The sequence below is a fragment of the Saccopteryx bilineata genome, chromosome 8 (assembly GCF_036850765.1).
Source record: "Saccopteryx bilineata isolate mSacBil1 chromosome 8, mSacBil1_pri_phased_curated, whole genome shotgun sequence".
NCBI lineage: Eukaryota > Metazoa > Chordata > Mammalia > Chiroptera > Emballonuridae > Saccopteryx > Saccopteryx bilineata.
Window position 1 is genome coordinate 6,813,635 of NC_089497.1, and position 9,617 is coordinate 6,823,251.

The window sequence follows — 9,617 nt, forward strand, 5'->3', positions numbered from 1 at the left end:
AGGGCTGCTGGCTCTGACCTCCCGCCAGGAGGGGCTGACGGGGGTTTTGGAGTCAGTCCTGCAATTGTGCGGAGGCCTTTGCCTCAAGGGCACGGGGTTGGGGCTTATTCATTCAGGTAATGACTCAGGATCCAGAGAGCAGGGCTCCGTTCTGACCGTCCAGTTCCCATGGTCCTCTCTGCTCTCCTTCTGTAAACGTGCAGAGCGGTGTCCATGTCGAACGACACACAGGTGCACAAGATAAACGGCTCACAGAAATTAGGGGACATTTTATCGCTTTCTATTCATTTTGGAAATATCCCCTAATTTTTGTGAGCAGTATAGCTGAGCTTTGTTTGTGGCTGGCGACATTTTTGTTTGTTTGTTTACTCTTTTTGAGGCTTTCTGCCTCGATTTCTGCACCCTGGCCATTACTGGAGAAGGGCTGTGGGATACGGAGGAAAGGAGGTTGTTCGCTTCAAGTTCAAGGGTGTTTCCTGTCCCCCCAGAGAGCACCAGGTGGAGAGAGGCTCAGGAGTGGTGTTACTGGTTGAGTCAGCTGCCTCCAATCCTGGCCAGGGACACAGGCCTCAAGCAGGGACTGTCAGACACATCTGTGACCCCCGGTGCTGGCAGGCAACGTCCCCCACAGGCCCTCTCTGTCGTGCCACTCTCTCCCCTCGCCCGCAGCTCCTCAGTCCTTTGCGACATGCCAGCCCCGCCCCCTTCTGCTAGCCCGTCTCTGGAGCACATTATGCAGGTCCCACGTGCACGGCTCAGAGAGGTAGCGCCCGGAGCTGTTCCGAGTTGGCCGAGTCACTGGCAAGGGCCAGTGGGAGCCTTAGCTTTGGGCACGGCAGGCTGAGCTCTGAAGTGGTCCAGGAGTAGAGTCGGGGTGAAGTGGCACCCAGACTAGGAGGTGCCCCACAGGAGCGGGCATTGGTCCCAGAAGGCAAGCAGAGGTTCACGAATCCAGATGTCTGCAAGAAAGGAAAGGCGTCCGCATGAGCCCCCACGGGAGCCTGACCACACATCTTTGCCACACCTGCAGGGGCTGACTCCCACAAGAAAGGAAAGGCGTCCACATGAGCCCCCACGGGAGCCTGACCACACATCTTTGCCACACCTGCAGGGGCTGACTCCCACGAGCAGGCTTCCGAGAGAGAAGCACAAGCAGCTGGTCTGAGGCGGAAGCCCTTGATACAAAGGCAGACATCATGGGCTTCCCCTTGTCAGGGGCTGGAAGTGGAGGCTGCTGGCTGACAGGGACCCGGGAGGCAGTGGCCTGGGACAGACCGGATGGCGTCGGCTTGTGCTAAGTCATCCGACTACCTGAGGCTGTGGACCCCTTGCCCACCTTCCCCGTACTGTCCCCACATTGCTCTGGTGAGGCGTCATGGAAGGATCCTATGTGGGAGGCCGTGGCCGAGGACACAAAACACATTTTCTTGAGCATTTTGCCAAGAGCTGGCCCCTCCCCGTTTACTTAGTTCTGAGGCCTACCTGGGTCTCTCCTCATTAGAGTAAGAGTGTGCCTGCTGTCACCTTCCGTCTTTAAGAAATGACTGATACGGGTCTCAAGGCCTAAGGAGGAAGTACGCCCATAGGCCTCAGTCGTCAAGCACAAAGCCCAGTGCACAACGCATCGTTTAGGGCAGACGGGGCTCAGTGGGGCCCACGTGGGTTTCTCCCTCTTGCTGTCGAACAGGCCTGTCCTTGAGTCATGAGCTTCTGAACAGAGTGGATAATTAGACTGGCTATTTTTATTCCAGTCCTTCAAAGCTTTCATAACGCCGAGAAGTAGTGTAAGCCCGTGTCTGATGTCAGAGGCATTTACCTGGGAAGGCGTGCAGCTGTGTGGCCTGCCGTGATCTGAAACCCTGTGCTTTCGCCGGGCTGACCTTGGGAAGAGCCTAAGAAAGCTCATTTCTGGACAGAACCAAATAAATGATTATCCTTATCTCTGGCGTCAAGATTACCCCCTGGAAGCCAGTCAGCAGCAGGGCAGCCGCCGAACGCTGATGTGTTCCGCAAGGACTAGGCATGGAGGTGTTTTACGATAAAAGCCTTCCTTACGCTCACCTCCGCCCCAGCGGGAAGAACGCCTCTCATTTTGCTGAAAATGGTTGAAAGGGGGCCACACCACCGCAGCCCAGAGGCGTCATGTGAAGGAAGTCAGACTGGACTGCACAGAGGTCTGTGAAGAAGGGAGCCGCTGGCTGGAATACACATTAGGAGGGTGCCTGCAGGCGGCAGGGGGACGGGGGAGGTGGGAGGCTTCTACAACGGTCTAGGGGAGAGAGGACGGCCCTGACGTTAATCTGTGACTGGGGGGGGGATGGCCCAGGGATAGGGGGGTTCAAAAGAGAGGAGTCAAGGGTGCCTCATGACCGTGATGGAAGTTGTAGGTGGAAACAAACATACTGGAAATCAACTGAAAAACTGATTTGAGCATAAAATGCTAAACGTAAACAAAACTCTCCTTGCGGAGGAGTGGGAAAAGATGACAGATCTTAGACTCAGCTAAGCAGTGAGGGCACAGGGGTGGGGGGACTCCAGTCCCTGCTCACCCCAAGAGGGTCGGGTGATGTTTGCTCCAGGTCCTGAAAGGGGCCGTGCAAATGCAGTGTCCGGCCTCCTATTTCCAAACATATCAGCGCCCTGAGCCCCAGCTGCGTAGAAATTTTGGAGCTGCCCTTACTACTAAGCATTCTGTAAAACACATGGTTTTGGTAACAAGTATGGTACTCTTCAAAAAGATCACTGAGCCTGGCTGCTTGCTTAAATAGAAATGAAGCCACCCTTCTGCTATATAATCATGACCACAAGCATGGAGTAATAGCTATGTGAATCACCGCTTGAGACAAAGAAGAACAGAAAAAGTGTCTTTTACAATGCAGAGTGTCCACTGCAAAGGAACAGCACCACAGAGAAGCCCTCACAGCCTAGTTGTGACGGATTGTCTCTGATATAGCAGCAGAAACAGTACCTACACTGTGGAAATCCGCACGCAGAGGCGAATGTCTCCTCTGCCCTCTCCGAGCCTGCCAGGGCTTGGAGACTGTGGCATAGATCAGTGCCACCAAAACCAAGGGGACGAGGACTGGTGGTAATTGTCGCCGCTCCGATTGTCTGCAGGGCTATCAGCCCTTGGCCGGGAGAGGTGGGGCATGACTCACTGCTTTCTTCAGCCTTCTCTCCTTTCTCTCGGGTCAGTTCATTAGCTGGCACTGGGCGGTGGCCTGGCCTCCCGGCCGGCCGCAGCCACCTGACACTGCTTTGGGCTCAGTTCCTGCACCGCTGGAGCTTGGAGGCAAAATCAGACCCAAGTCAGCGTTATCACGGGGACGGCAACAGCTTTAGTGTTCCCGGCGTTTGGCTGCGGTCCCCGGCCGGCCGGCCGCTGCCCTAGCTGCTGCTCTCGCTATCGCCCTGCCCTGTGCTCTGGGCTGCAGCTTCTGTCTGCTGACTGCCCTCCTCCGACCGGGTCGCGTGGGGCTCAGGCCCGCAGGGACGAGGTAAACCGGCTGCAGAGAGAGAGGATCGTGCCTCTACACCCAGACTCCTCTGAAAGGCGTGCAGTTCGGTGCCCCCCAGTCTCCGAGGGAGGCCTCTCCCTGAGTCTGTGTGGACAGAAGAGCCCAGTCAGAGGTCGAATCTGAGAACATCAACTATTTCCTTGAGGGGGGAGGGGCGGTCAAGAGCACCCGCTGTCACGTGTAAGTTGAAGTGCAGACAAAGCTGGACAGGGCGCATCTGGCTGGCACTGGAGGAACGGGAGCCCTCACCTGCTGGCACAGGACACCTCTCCGCAAGGGGGGCCCAGGCGCTTTGACGTCATACAAACGTCTGCTGCGGCTTTTGGGAATTTAAAAATTGTTTGGGTAGCTAGACCTTAGGATCATATAAAGGACTCTGGGGGAAAGTAGGTGCCCATAGGTGAGGAGGTGGAACAGACGTCTCACTTCGAGGGAACCTGAGCAACACGGCCCCAACCAGTCCCGCCCGGTTGTAGGTTCCTGTCCTCCCCTGCAGGGTGACATGGCGGGAGGCCAGCAGAGAGGGTGGACAGGACTCCTAAGGGAGCTTCCAATGCTTCTGTTTCTCTTCATCCACTGATCTCTCCACATCGAAGAAATGAAATTGAAGACCCCGGTGAAGCTTGCTCACAAAGTGTTCCCGTTTAGAGATGTGTCCTGTAAGGGAGGAAAAAAAAGGCGATTCCAAAGAGCTGACCTTGCTTTTACTGTTGGAGGCTCATTCTGAGTTCTCCGTGCAAAGAATCTTCTGCTAATTAGTCAGCCAGCTGGTGACTTAGGGCTGCCTGGCTTTTAAGGGAGTAGGCATCAGGCAAAGTGTGAATTTCTCTGACAGCTGGGATCTCTGCTTTCAGTTTGCTAACACTGAGTTCCTCTCTGTCGTGATCAAAAGAGTCCAGCCCTTCTGGGGGTTCCCAGCAGCAGCGAGCGTTTGCCTACAGGCCCGTGTGTGGGACGGAAGAGGAAAGCGTCAGGAGACAGGCCTGGGATAAACCGCAGGGCTGAGCCGTGGGGAAAGAACTTGATGCTCGTAGACGCCAAACAGTGAATTGGAATTTTTTTGGCTCATTAACTTTAGTTATTTGTGCTAGGTTGGTTTGCTGTCCTTGGTCACATTTAACTCTTCCCTCTGCGCTCATGTGACTTCTCATCACCAGTGAAACGCAGCATGGGACTTTAGAGTCAAACAGACATGAGCTCCAATCCGAGTCTCCTTGTCTAATTTGGGCAAGATTTCTCATCCCTCTAAATCTCAGTTTCTTCATCTGCAGAATGGGGATAATAATAGCAGCATCTAGGGTTACCGTGAAGATTAACCACAGTCATGGATAATGAGAACCTGGCTCGTGGCCTAGTCCATAGCTGGTGCTCAGAAGCCTGCTTCCCTTTCTGGTCCTGCCTGTGCTGCTAGTTGCTATGAGACTTTGAGCAAGTTACTTAAATGTTCCTGGCCTCGGTTTTCCTTGTCTTTAAATTGGGTAGAAGACCACAATACCAGCTGATCACTGGGAAGTTCTCAGGTGTGTCTAGACAGATGTTTCTATATCTATGGGCGCCGGCCATTGCTCTCACACCTGCCCGAGGGCTCAGTGGTGGACGTCACAGCCGTGGCCCTTGTGTCACAGAAGAGTGTCACGCTTGTGTCTGAGGTAAAAGGAGGTGTGACTTCCCGGAGGTGGGAAATACCTGTGGATATGCTCCTTGCACATGGACATAGTGAAACGGTTTTCCTTTGGAAAGTAAGATGGTTAATTTTTATGTGTCAACTTGATAGGGCCACAGAGTGCCCAGACTTTTAGTCAAACATTCTTCTATGTGTGTCAGTGAGGGTGTTTCTGGGTGAGATGAACATTTGAAACAGTAGACTAATTGAAGCAGATTGTCCCACCCACCCAGCCTGGTGGGCCCCATCTAATCAGTCGAAGGCCTGAGCAGAGCAAAAAGACTGATTCCGGAGAAGTAAGAGGGAACGCCTTCTGTCTGATCCATTTCACACCGGGACACTGATCTTCTCCTGCTGTTGATTTGAACTAAAACATCAGCTCTTCCTGGGTCTTCATTCTACTCACCTTCAGACTGGAACTCACACTGTCCACTCTCCTGGGCCTAGTTTGCAGACCTCGGAACTTGTCGGCTCCCATTACTGTGTGAGCCAATTCCTTAGACTAAATCCCTCTCCCTCTCTCTCCATCCATGAACTCTCCTGGTTCTGTTTCTCTGGAGACCCCTAATATGTAGGTCTCTCATTTGTCATCTTTTCTCTCCCACTATTTCTGTCTTAATCCAGACTCTTCTCATTTCATATACAAACAACAGCATTAAAACTGGTATTTTTGCTTTTAGCCCTCGAATGTCTTTTTAAAATTTTAATCACCTTTTTAAAAAAATTTGTTTGTTTTGTTTTTCAGAGACAGAGAGAGAGTCAGAGAGAGGGATCGATAGGGACAGACAGGCAGGAACAGAGAGAGATGAGAAGCATCAATCATCAGTTTTTTTGTTGCGATACCTTAGTTGTTCATTGATTGCTTTCTCATATGTGCCTTGACCGCGGGCCTTCAGCAGACCGAGTAACCCCTTGCTCAAGCCAGTGACCTTGGTCCAAGCTGGTGAGGTTTCTGCTCAAGCCAGATGAGCTGGTGCTCAAACTGGCGACCTTGGGGTCTCCAACCTTGGTCCTCCGCATCCCAGTCCGACACTATCCACTGCACCACCGCCCAGTCAGGCACCTTTTGTTTTTTTGATACTCAGAAACCCCAGTGGTTCCATGACATCCTAGGTAAACCGAGGGCCCCTCAGGTTGACATTTCAGACCCTCTACTTGGCCCCACTTTATCGAACCCACCAATCTGCTCACAAACTCTTCATTTATCCACTGGGGTCTCATTGCTATTTTCCAAAGACAGTGTGCCTATTCTCAACTCCCAGCTTTTGTCCACACCATTCCCCCTGCCTGGCATGCCTGTCCCCCAGCCTGTTCTAAACATACCCTCCTTCTAGCCATGAAGTCATGATAGCCACTGTGACACTGGTTTGGGTGACAAGTGCCTGAGTTTCTGAGCTCAAGAATGGCCACAATAAAAGAAAGGAGAAGCGGGTTTCATAGGGGAAAGATTTGGTAGATCTTAGAGATATCAAAGCTGTGGCAGTAGTACTTTTCTTTGTTTCTTCTTTCAAAATCACATTAGGTTTCAATGGAAGACATGCTGTTCAGAGGAAATATTTCTTAAAACTTTTTGTGTGACGGGCATCTGACAATCTTCTTCAACTCTAATTAAAAAAGTAGAATTACTTCCATTCATTTTTATCCCTTCTGTTTCCAGGGGAAAGGAGGGGAGATAGACAGACTCTGGCATGCGTTCTGACCAGGATCCACTTGGTGACCCCCATTCAGGGCCGATGCTCTGCCCATATGGGCCATACTCACAAAGGAGCTATTTTTAGAGCTTGAGGTAGAGGCTCCACAGAGCCATCCTCAGAACCCAGGGCCAATACACTCGAACCAATTGAGCCATGGCTGTGGGAGGAGGAGGAGAGAGAGAAAGAAGGGGTGGAGGAAGGATGGAGAAGCAGATGGTCACATCTCCTGTGTGCCCTGACTCAGAATCGAACCCAGGACATCCACACACTGGGCCAACGCTATAACACTGAGCCAACCTGCCAGAATTGGTTTATTTTCTACTTAAAAAATGAATAAAAAGATAAAGCTAAAAAAAAATACAACTAGAAACAAAAATCCAGAGATGTAACAATTACCTGTATTTCTAACACTACAAAATTATTGCTGATATTTTAATGTATATCCATTCTGGTCCTAAAAAGGACATTTAAATTTTTTTAGAAAGGAATTATGTCATGTATACTCTTTTATACATTTTTGTACATTATATTTAACAATATTGTGAATGTCTTCCATATCAATAAATATCAATCTTGATAATAATTTTTAATGACCATTTAAAGGTAGGCTAAAATGTATTTAATCAATTCTGTCTTGATTAATACTTAGTTTATTTTCATTTTTTAGTTTTGTAAATGACCCCATCATGTACTTCTAATTATTTTCTTGAAAGAAATTTTTTAGTGGCTGACATTGTAATTTGTATAGCTGGGTTTGGAAAATTGTATTAATTTTTAGAGAGAAAATTTGCAGATGTTCAAAAACAGAAGCAGATGGAGAGATAAGCTAAAAGAAGAGAAAATTACTCACAATTCCACGCCCTAGAGATAAGCTACAGCTGCCCACCCAGAGTTGCTAGAACACATTGTAGTATTCTAATAATTCTCTTTTGTTTTGCTGTTTGCCCCAAGTGACGGAAATTTTCCCTGGATACTCCTGTGGTAAAACCCACAGATGCCCTCCCCTTCTGCACATTACTCTCTTTCTTTCAGAGTTTATATATGTGTTAGGTAGCTCAGCACAATCAAGATTAATTTCAGGCATGACGCATTGCCAACATCAAGAGGGAAAATCAGCCCTGGCCGGTTGGCTCAGCGGTAGAGCGTCGGCCTAGCGTGCGGAGGACCTGGGTTCGATTCCCGGCCAGGGCACACAGGAGAAGCGCCCATTTGCTTCTCCACCCCTCCGCCGCGCTTTCCTCTCTGTCTCTCTCTTCCCCTCCCGCAGCCAAGGCTCCATTGGAGCAAAGATGGCCCGGGCGCTGGGGATGGCTCTGTGGCCTCTGCCCCAGGCGCTAGAGTGGCTCTGGTCGCAACATGGCGACGCCCAGGATGGGCAGAGCATCGCCCCCTGGTGGGCAGAGCGTCGCCCCTGGTGGGCGTGCCGGGTGGATCCCGGTCGGGCGCATGCGGGAGTCTGTCTGACTGTCTCTCCCTGTTTCCAGCTTCAGAAAAATGAAAAAAAAAAGAAAAAAAGACAGGGGTCTCCAAACTTTTTACACAGGGGGCCAGTTCACTGTCCCTCAGACCATTGGAGGGCTGCCAAATACAGTGGTCCTCTCACTGACCACCAATGAAAGAGGTGCCCCTTCCAGAAGTGCAGTGGGGCCTGGATAAATGGCCTCAGGGGGCCACATTGCGGCCTGTGGGCCATAGTTTGGGGACGCCTGCTATGTGTAATCATCTATATATTAAAAAAAAAAAGATTACTTATTTATTTTTAGCTTCAGGCTCCTGACTTGGAAAATGGCACAATGCACAGTGCTGTGTCGCTGACCTCTGGAGCCACGGGCTTCATCACACTGGGATCACGTGTTGGGAACACCCGCATCGCCGGCTTTGGGAGGCGACAGGACCTCTCTCCGCATTATGCCAGGTCTTGTCCTCTGTCTCCACCCTACGTCACCCAGTGCTGTGCCTGGTGACACCCCGAGATCAGGGAGCCCCCCCTTCACTCTTCTTTAGGTTTCACTCGGTATAGCACACGGTCTGGCTTACAGCAATTCAACTCAAGTTACCCATTGGAACAATAATCGGACGACAGGAGAAACTGAGACAGTTGACTTCTGTCAGCCTTGGGCACTTGAATGTTCCTGGAGTCCTTTCTCTACTTAAAATTAAAAAAAAAAAAGATTTAAACTCATATATTATAATTGCCTTGGTATAAAAGATGAATGTCATCCAGGCCATACTCACTACTATTTTATTCCATTTTCTTCTGATTTTAAAACAAATAATGCATTTTCATACTCACCGTGTCTAATGGAGAAAATGCCCCTCCGTGTTTTGAAAGCTAAGGGCCGAGACCTGCAACTCCGGAGAGAAACTCGCCTCCTGGGACCCGCCGGAGCTTTTACTTTTGCGCGACCAGAGCTCTCTGCGTAAGGCACGCTATTCTCGTGTAATCATCGTGCCCGCCCTCAGTGTTCCTCACCACGTTTATTTCCCATTTTACAGAAAAGTAATAAAGAATACAGGCACAAAAGGAAAGCTGACGTCGGTCGTACGGGGCGGGGAGTGCATTTATCCGGCGGGTTAGGAGGAAACGCTACAGGCTGTGAGCGGGTCTGCGAGGATGACTGCAGAGCTGGGGCGGTGAGCGGGAAGGACACTCCGCGGGGGGTGGGGACCGCGGAGAAGGGGCGGGCTGGAGAGACTGCCGGCAGGGACGTCGGAGGTGCGGGCTCGGTGTCCTGGTAGGTG